Source organism: Megalobrama amblycephala, linkage group LG1 (assembly GCF_018812025.1).
Source record: "Megalobrama amblycephala isolate DHTTF-2021 linkage group LG1, ASM1881202v1, whole genome shotgun sequence".
Classification (NCBI taxonomy): domain Eukaryota; kingdom Metazoa; phylum Chordata; class Actinopteri; order Cypriniformes; family Xenocyprididae; genus Megalobrama; species Megalobrama amblycephala.
Window position 1 is genome coordinate 2,839,683 of NC_063044.1, and position 10,645 is coordinate 2,850,327.

Genomic DNA, 10,645 nt, shown 5'->3' on the forward strand with positions numbered 1-10,645 from the left:
GCACATGTTGTGTCATCTCTTCAAAGCACAACGGATTAGATAGTTCATTCATTGCAACACCAAATATTTTATGTGTATTCTGTTCAATGCATGAGGAATTCCTTAGTTCTTGTATACAATGCAAGGAAACAGTGCATAACTTAAATGTTGCAATGCAACAAGCATACAGTTGTATTATTTCTTCTATGCAACGTGTACATGTTAATTCTTTTATCCATTGCAAAGCAAACAGCACATGCTGTATTAATGTATTCTATGCACAACATAAGTTATTTATTGTATGCAATGCAAAAAGTTAGTTCTTGTATTTATTGCACAGTGCAACAGCATATGTGTTGTGTTTTCTCGTGCATAACAAGAACTAAGCGCTTGTCGAGTTATCAGTTTAAGCGCAAAATGGAATAACTTACTGCAATGCAATGCACATGTTAAGTGTTCTCTTCAATGCATAAGCGATTATTTAGTTAATTCATTGCAACACCAAATATTTTATGTTTTCTCTTCAATGCACAAAGTCAGTTCTTGCTTACAGTGCAGAGCAGCAAGCATCTGTAGTGTTGTCTCATTTACTGCAAAACGCAATAACTCACTGCAATGTAATGCACATGTTATGTGTTATCTCTTCAATACACAACAGATGAATTAGTTCATTCATTGCAACACCAAATATTTTATGTTTTCTCTTCAATGCATGAGGAATACCTTTGTAATCGTATACAATGCAGGGAAACAGTATGGCAAGCCGTTTTGACTTTTATTCATTCTCAGGAAATGAATTCTTTATATCAACAATTCAGTTTTCACTAGTTAAAATGCTAATTCTTGATATTAGGAATTACATTTCCACTAGTAACAATGGCAATTTTTAATATCAAGAATTACATTTCCACTAGTAACAAGGTTAATTTTTGATATCAACAATTCAATTTTCACTAGTTAAAATGCTAATTTTTGATATCAAGAATTATATTTCCACTAGTAAAAACTAGAGTTCTTGATATCAGCAATTTATATCCTGGGAAAGGCAATAGGCAAGCCGTTTTGACTTTTAATCATTCCCAGGATATGAAATTTTGATATCAACAATTCAATTTTCACTAGTTAAAATGTTAATTCTTGATATCTGGAATTATATTTCTACTAGTAACAATGACAATTGTTGATATCAAGAATTACATTTCCACTAGTAAAAATGTTAATGCTTGATATCAACAATGATGCCATTACTCGCAGAAATATGTATTCTTGATATCAACATTTGAATTTCCACTAGTAAAAACTAGAATTCTTGATATCTGTAATTGTATTTTCACTAGTGAAATGTCACCATAGGCTGCCATTCAAATTCAATTGTTGATATCAAGAATTGAGTTCTTACTAGTTGAAATTCCAATTTCACATATCAGAAATACAATTCTTACTAGTAAAAATGCTAATTTTTGATATCAATAATTAATTTGTCACTAGTTGAAATGTCAGTTCTTGATATCAACAATTGAATTGCTACTAGTAACAATGTTCATTTTTGATATCAATAATTTGATTGTCACTAGTGACTGTTAGTTTCTGAAATCATGAATGTGATTGTTACTAGTAAGAAAACCATTTAACATATCTGAAATTATGTTGATATCAGAAATGTATTTTCAGATATCAAAAATGAACATTTTTACTAGTAGCAATTCAATTGTTGATATCAAGAACTGACATTTCAACTAGTGACAATTGAATTCTTGATATCAAAAATTCGCATTTTTACTAGTAACAATGTAATTATTGATATCAACAAAGACAGTTGATATCTGAAATTGCTCTTGCAACTAGTGAAAATTCAATTACTGATATCTAGAAACACAATTTTTACAGGTAAGAATAGCTAGGGTAATGAGTTAATGAATATTAATGAGATGTGGTTTTCGCATAATCCTCTGTAAGCCAAAGATGGAGGAAGAACATCCGTCCAGAGAAATGGCTCCTTTATTTTTTCGTTTAGTTAATAAAACATAAAAATTATATTATGGCTTGATTTTTTTATTTCATTTATTCATTTTTTTTTTTTTTTTTGTTAATTGTTAAAAAAAGTAGTTTCATCCTATTTGTTTTTATTGGCCACTGGTGTTACAGTAGAGACACCGGAGACAGATGTAAATACAGTTTGGATGTTTATTTAGAAAAATCAGCAGAGCAACAGGTAAGTGCAATGATGGTAATGAAGATCTTGAGGATGAAAGAGAGGTAATACTGTCCTTGTTTGTATTGCAGATGCAGTTTGATGAAGACGTTGGAGTTGGCAGACGGGAACACTCACACACACAGGTAGGTAGAGACACGAGGAGACCAGGAGACGATGGAGACGATGGAGAGTATGGAGACAGGTAAGTGTCGTTTTGGGAGTCCTTGGGATAAGCATACAACTAGTGTATCATGAACGAGACCGGACAATGTGTGTGTGTGAGTGTGGGGCTTAAGTAGTGAGGTGATCATGGTGATAATGAGTTGCAGGTGGCGGTGATCAGTACTCTGGTGATTGGGTGCGTGGGTAAGGGAGTGAGGTGGAACCTGACGTGTCTGTGACAGTACCCCCCCTCCCACGGCCCGCTCCTGAGGGCCGAGGACCCCGACGTCGTGGTGGTCGTCCTCGAGGTCGTGGGGCAGGTCTGTCTGGGTGGTTGGTGTGGAAAGTCTGTAACAGAGTAGGATCAAGGATATCATTCTTGGGGACCCATGAGCGTTCCTCGGGGCCATAGCCTTCCCAATCCACCAGGTATTCTAAGAGACCACCACGGCGCCGGGAGTCCAGGATCTCTCGCACCACGTAAGCAGTTCCATCGTCCAGGATGAGTGGAAGGGGGGGCTCGGCGGCTGCCACGTCAGGTTCTGTGGAAGGAAGAACAGAAGGGTGGTGAGGTTTTAATAGTGACACGTGGAAAGTGGGATGAATTCTTTTGTACTGTGCAGGGAGTTGTAGTCTGTAGGTGACGGGGTTGATCTGTCGAAGGATGGTGAACGGGCCAATGAAGCGGGGACTCAGCTTCTTGCAGGGCAGGCGCATCCTGATGTCTCTGGTGGACAGCCAGACCTTCTGCCCCGGTTGGTAGGTTGGAGCTTGGGAGCGCCGAAGGTCGGCTGTCATCTTGCGCCTGCGCAGGGCTCTCTGCAGCTGGTGGTGAGCTGAGTCCCATACCCTCTCGCTCTCCCGGAACCAGTAGTCAACTGCAGGAACGTTGGAGGGTTCCCCGTCCCAGGGGAACAGTGGGGGTTGGAAACCGAGTACGCATTGGAAAGGTGTTAATCCAGTAGTGGCTTGACGGAGGGAGTTCTGGGCGTACTCGGCCCAACCCAGGTACTGGTTCCAGGAGTTCTGGTGGCCGTGACAGAAGGTACGCAGGAAGCGGCCGATCTCCTGGATCTTCCGTTCCGTCTGCCCGTTCGACTGAGGATGGTATCCAGACGATAGGCTGACGGTCACACCCAGGAGGGAGAAGAACGCCTTCCAGACTCGAGAGACGAATTGAGGTCCTCTGTCAGAGACTATATCTTCGGGGATTCCATAGTGACGAAAGACATGGTTGAACATTAATTCCGCTGTGGCCATGGCAGTCGGTAGACCTTCCAGGGGTATTAGACGGCAGGCTTTGGAGAAACGGTCCACGACGACCAGAATGCAGGTGTGACCATCAGACTCTGGGAGATCCGTGACGAAATCCACTCCCAGGTGTGACCAGGGTCTCTCAGGAACGGGCAGAGGATTGAGCTTGCCGGTTGGTAGATGGCGTGGGCTCTTGGAGATGGCGCACTCCCTGCAGCCCTGCACGTACCTTCTGACGTCGCTGGCCATGTTGGGCCACCAGAAGCGCTGTTTAAGCAGCGAGAGGGTCTCATTGACCCCCGGGTGACCAGTGCCAAGTGAAGAGTGAACGGAGTGCAGGAGTGGAGTGCGTCGTGTCCGGGTGATGTAGCGTAAGCCTTGGGGGCAACCCGGCGGAGTGCGTGAGGAGGCATTGGAGGAGGGTAAGGTCTCTTCTGACCATTCGATGGGGCTCACGAAGAGGGTATCAGGCAGGATAGGTTCAGGTTCGTCGTTCTTTTCCTCGGGGGCGTGGAGACGTGAGAGAGCATCGGCTTTAATGTTCTTGACACCAGGGCGGTATGAAATTGTGAAGTTGAATCGTGAGAAGAACATCGCCCACCGGGCTTGACGAGGGTTGAGTCGCTTGGCAGCTTTCAGATACTCGAGGTTCTTATGGTCGGTTAGAACTTGGAATGGGTGGTTTGCCCCCTCCAACCAATGCCTCCACTCTTCAAGGGCGAGCTTTACAGCCAGGAGTTCGCGATCCCCGATATCATAGTTCACCTCCGCCGGGTTGAGCTTACGGGAGAAGAAGGCGCATGGATGGAGCCTACTTGGGTTCCCCTGCTGCTGTGATAGTACCGCTCCCACTCCGGTGGTGGAGGCGTCCACCTCCACGACGAATGGGAGGTCTGGATTGGGGTGGACGAGGAGGGGAGCGGTGGTGAAGGCCTTCTTGAGTGACTCGAAAGCTTCTGTGGCAGGCTGGGACCAGGACAGAGACTTGGGCTGCTTCCGGAGGAGGTTGGTGAGTGGACTGACTATGGTGCTGTAATTCTTGATGAATCGGCGGTAGAAATTGGAAAATCCGAGGAAACGTTGGAGTTCTTTTATGGTACTTGGAGTGGGCCAGTTCTGGATGGCAGAGACCTTCCCCTCGTCCATCCGGATGCCACTGTGGTCAATCACATATCCTAGGAAGTGGACTGAGGGCTGATGGAACGAGCACTTCTCTGCTTTTAGGAAGAGATGGAACTGCCGTAAGCGCTTGAGGACCTCCGCAACGTGGTGGCGATGTTCGGCCAAGCTCCGGGAGTAGATGAGGATGTCATCAATATACACGAGAACGAACTTGTGGAGGAACTCCCGGAGCACCTCATGGATAAAGTCCTGGAATACGGAGGGGGCGTTGACCAGGCCATACGGCATAACTAGGTATTCATAGTGGCCGGTGGGCGTGACGAAGGCGGTCTTCCACTCGTCCCCCTCGCGTATCCGGATGAGGTTGTACGCGCTGCGGAGGTCCAGCTTGGTGAACACAGTGGCACCGCGGAGATGTTCCAGAGCCGCTGGGACGAGGGGAAGTGGATACCGGAATTTGACTGTGATCTTGTTTAATGAGCGGTAATCAATGCAAGGCCTCAAGCCTCCGTCCTTCTTGGCCACGAAGAAGAAGCTTGAAGCAGCAGGGGAAGTAGACGGGCGGATGTATCCTTGATTAAGGGCCTCTTTGATGTATTCCTCCATGGCCTTCTCCTCCGGTACTGACAGGGGGTATATGCGTCCCCTGGGCACTGGTTCACCCGGTAACAGATCGATGGCACAGTCCCATGGCCGGTGTGGAGGAAGCTTGGAGGCGCGTTGCGGGCAGAAGACGTCACTGAAGGGGGCGTAGTCGGGTGGAACTTCGACGGAGCGTTTTTCCATGGGGCTTTCGATGGAGGTAGCGTTGATAGAGAGACTTGTTGAGAGAGGAGATCTTGGAATGGGAAGTTCTGGAAAACAGCCAGGGAAACAGTGGTCGCCCCACTTCAGGACTTCGCCCGTGCGCCATGAGATGTTGGGATTGTGGAGTTCCAGCCACGGGCGCCCTAGAACCACGTCAGCGGTGGATTCCTCCAGAACCAGCAGATGGATGGATTCGGTGTGGAAGATACCCACGTGCAGTTGAAGGGGTCCAGTGACGCGTCGAATCGTCTTGCGGCTCAGGGGTTTGCCCGTGATAGAGTGGACCTGGTAGTTAATCGGAGAAGGCGAGGTCTTAATCCCGAGGTGTCGACAGAGGGCGCCGGAGATGAAATTTCCTGCTGACCCTGAATCGAGGAGCGCCACCACTGGAATGGAAGCATTAGCAGCAGTAAGGTTTACTACAGTAGTGAGTGGTTTCATCTTTTGGATAGAGGGAATGATAGCACTCACCACAGGTCGAGGAGGACGGGTTGGGCATGTGGAGATGACATGCCCAGGAGATCCACAGTATAAGCATAGATTCAGGGTCAGCCTTCTCTGTCTTTCTGTGGGTGACAAACGGGAGTTATCCACTTGCATGGGCTCGGGGGCTGGTTCTGGGGAGCTGACGGGTTCGGACCGACGGAGGAGAGGTGTAGCCTGTGACTGGCCCTGGTGCTCGAGGAGACACGACTGCATACGAGAACCCACGCGGATGGCGAGTTGGATGAATCTTTCAAGTCCTATGGAGTCCTCGTATGCAGCGAGATGCAGCCGCACGTTTGGCTCCAGACCTTGTCGAAAGGTAGTGATGAGGGCTTGTTCGTTCCATCCGCTGGTTGCGGCGAGCGTTCTGAACTGCAAGGCATAATCGTTAACAGTCTTATTTCCTTGTTTTAAATTATACAATTTCTCACCAGTTGAAGAAATCTGCCAAAGGTTTTCCGAAGACTTCTCTGAAGTGGGTAACGAATGCCGTGTAGGATTTGACAACTGATCCATTTTGAGTCCAGAGCGAATCTGCCCATTGTAGGGCCTTACCTTGCAGTTGGGAGATAATGAACGCTATTTTCGCCGTATCGGTGGGGTAGAGGTGCGGCTGCATCTCCAGGACCAGCTCACACTGAAGGAGGAATCCGCTGCAATCCTCCGCCGATCCTGAGTAGGGCGCCGGTTTGGCCATGGGACTGGCGGTGAATACCGGCGAAGTAGAGGTGACTGTGGCGGCGGTGGCAGCAGCGGTGGCTGGTGCTGGTGATGGTGACGGTGGTTGAGGAGTGAGTGCTCGCCGAACTGCATCCACGAGCTCCTGGAAAGGGTCTTGACGGCTCATGCTGATTGTAAGCTGTTATGGTCCGGTCTTCTGTTACAGTAGAGACACCGGAGACAGATGTAAATACAGTTTGGATGTTTATTTAGAAAAATCAGCAGAGCAACAGGTAAGTGCAATGATGGTAATGAAGATCTTGAGGATGAAAGAGAGGTAATACTGTCCTTGTTTGTATTGCAGATGCAGTTTGATGAAGACGTTGGAGTTGGCAGACGGGAACACTCACACACACAGGTAGGTAGAGACACGAGGAGACCAGGAGACAATGGAGACGATGGAGAGTATGGAGACAGGTAAGTGTCGTTTTGGGAGTCCTTGAGGATAAGCATACAACTAGTGTATCATGAACGAGACCGGACAATGTGTGTGTGTGAGTGTGGGGCTTAAGTAGTGAGGTGATCATGGTGATAATGAGTTGCAGGTGGCGGTGATCAGTACTCTGGTGATTGGGTGCGTGGGTAAGGGAGTGAGGTGGAACCTGACGTGTCTGTGACAACTGGGTCCTTCGGAGAATTAAGGGGAAAAAAATGAACAAGGCATTCATGTATCATTTATTATACCATTGACATGTACATAAGAAAAATAACCTCATGTCGTTTTTCATGTTTATTTTTGTTTTCATTACACTTTCTAATGCATCAATGGACTATTTTTTTATTGTTCCATCCATGACATTTACATATGGCTCTAATACAGAATGTGTCGTCATCGTGCCCAAATTCGTGCCGGTGTTTCTCTTTGATTAAAGGCCTGTGCATTATAAAACAGTGTAATGACACGTTATTGGCTACTGAACATTTTTACTGTATATTTTGATGTATTATTATGTACACCGACACCTTCTCATATGGGATAACCTAATAATGAGCCGAAATATTTGCACTCTCTGTCCAATGGATGCGTAAATATGGCATGATAGCTACACTGTAATGTGCTAATAACTTGTATTATTTTTATTTACAGTAATATGTTGTCCATTTACTTGAAGTATATGGCCACATTGGACAAGATGAATGATAAAGTCTTTTTGAACCTCTTTCCTATTCCTGTCGGCCATATTAAATATGACACTGGATAACTCGTCTGATAGTCCAGTTGCATAATATATTTGAATGAAATATTCATATGTATGTCTCTCAATTGTAGTGGGTTTGGAGTGGAAGAGACAATGATTTAATAAGAATGTAATCTTGCTCATCGGGTTGTCAGCCTGTTATTATTATTGTTGTTGTCATTGTTATTGTTGTTTTACTTTATAACTATAATGTTTACTTAAAACCTAACAACAGTATATCATAAAATAACTAATGAATGCTTTATTCGTAAACTTTTTTTTTCTGTTTTGGTAAAGTGCCTCTACTGTTCCATTACATTGTTATCATGAAGTGTTGTTTTGGTGATTGTAGTTTACTGAGCTTTTGCCTGCAAAACGATACGGAATAGAACGGAATCATGTATGTTATGTTAAAAGAGATTAATAAAATGGTCTCTTCATTTTAAATGTACAGCAATCATGTCTGGAAACTTGACAAATAATATTTTATTGGGGCATGTAAAAGTGAAAAAACAAAGAAAAAAAATTATTAAAAAAAAAGATTAAGGTTAAAAGATTCCTTATCGTATGGCCCCCTCTAGTGGCCAACATTAATATCACAGCCTTAATCTTCCAGGTGAAATGGCTGTTTTGAATTTGATTTTACACTCACCACCAGCATCATAAATTCATAAAACTCAGCATGTGTGGTCATTTATTGTTCTCCATGTTTACAAAGTTTTTATAAGTTTGATATACATGCGTTGGTAATGGGCTGTTCGTGCTCATACAGTAATGAAATGACAAAATATTAATTTAGCGCATTCCCAGTGTCCGTAGCTGTATCCCTTCTTGACCTTACCCTAAAATCTGTGTCTTCTGAGTTAGAAAAAAGTGCTTCAGAGAATTATTTTAAGAATGCAGTTAAGACAATTTGATGCATTCCACATAGGCCTACACAAAAAGTAATTGGCCTAAGATTCATTCTGTTTGCCCTATATAAAAATATCATTATTTTATTAATATTTTAAGCCTGTTCTCTTCTTGGACGAGTACAGTTTAAATACAGAATCCGTGGGAACAGACTACGAAGCGTGGGCATGGTTTACAAATTTGTGGGTATATGCGGATCGAAAAACCGATATGGTTTACAAATCTAAGTGCACAGATTGGATATTCCAGGGTACGTTTAATTTTTAGAATCTATTTGCACTTAGTAAAAATAGCAATAGAATTACACTAAGTGAAAACAGCACCATTTCTTATATGCTACTTACACTAAGTGAAAAAAGCTAAATATTCTATTTGCCCTATAAAAAGTATTCTCTTTGCAATAAGTGCACATAGTAGTTAGATGCTATAAATGGTGTCAGATAATATTTGTACATTAGTGTTGTTGTACATTAAACTATATGCAATAATAACAGACAGGGACATGCAGAGAGTTCCTCAGGGGCAGGGGCTCAAATGTAAAAAAGGGGCAATGTAAAAAAAAAAAAAAAAAAAAAAAAAAAAAAAAAATATATATATATATATATATATATATATATATATATATATATATATATATATATATATATATATATATAGGTTATGGCTATATAGGTTAGGCTGCATTTATTTGATCAAAAATACAGAAAAAACAGTAATATTGTGAAATATTTTCACAGTTAAAATAATGGTTTTCTGTTTTAATATACTTCAAAATATATTGATTTATGTGAAGTAAAACTGAATTTTTTAGCATCATTACTCCAGTCTTCAGTGTCACATGGTCCTTCAGAAATCATTCTAATATGATGATTTATTATCAATGTTACAGACAGTTGTGCTGCTTAATATTTTTTATAACCTGTGATACTTTTTTTCCAAGATTCTTTGATGAATAAAATGTTAGAAAAGAACAGCATAAATTATAGGAATAAATTATATTTAAAAGTTTATTAAAATAGAAAACCATCACTGTAAATTGTAATCATCTTTCACTATATTGCTGTTTTTGATCAAATAAATGCAGGAGGAGTTTATTAAGAGACTTTTTTCATAATGCTGCATAATTATCAAAAAATGGTAACATAATAAAGTCCTTTCTTTTCATGTCACCATTTCACCAGCCTACACTAATAGGCCTGTAGGTGGCACTCGGCTTCATTAACTATGATAGTTTCATAAAAGAGTAAACGGTGTATCAATATACATAAATACACTAAATGAATTGAGCGGTATACTTCCATTATTGCGAATTTTGGTGCTGCATGGTACAGTGCGTTGTAGCTTACATCCATTTTGTCAACGATGCAGTTTGACTTATAAAATGCACAAACCGCAGAAATAGGGAGTCTTTTTAATTTCTTAAGTTCGACACTTTTCGAATATCTTTATTTTTATATCTTCATTTTTATTGAAGATAAATGCCTTTCCAATCTGATGGATGGGAAAAGGAAGAAGAGCGAGTTCGGCAAAAGGCGGATTCGAACCTCTGTCAATTTGCGTCAAAACTATTTTTAACGCGCCTTACCTACACTTCGACAAGCCGTTTTGTATGGAAGGCCGTTTCAGCATAAAAACTTTCCAGCGTTACTCGTCATAATTATATTTTTACTAGTAACAATTAAATTAAAGAGCTCTATAATTTAATTTATACTAGTAACAATTACGATTACAGAGCTCTATAATTCAATTTTTACTAGTAACAATTATAATTGTAGAGCTCTCTAATTCGGTTTTTACTAGTCACAATAACAATTATAGAGCTCTACAATTA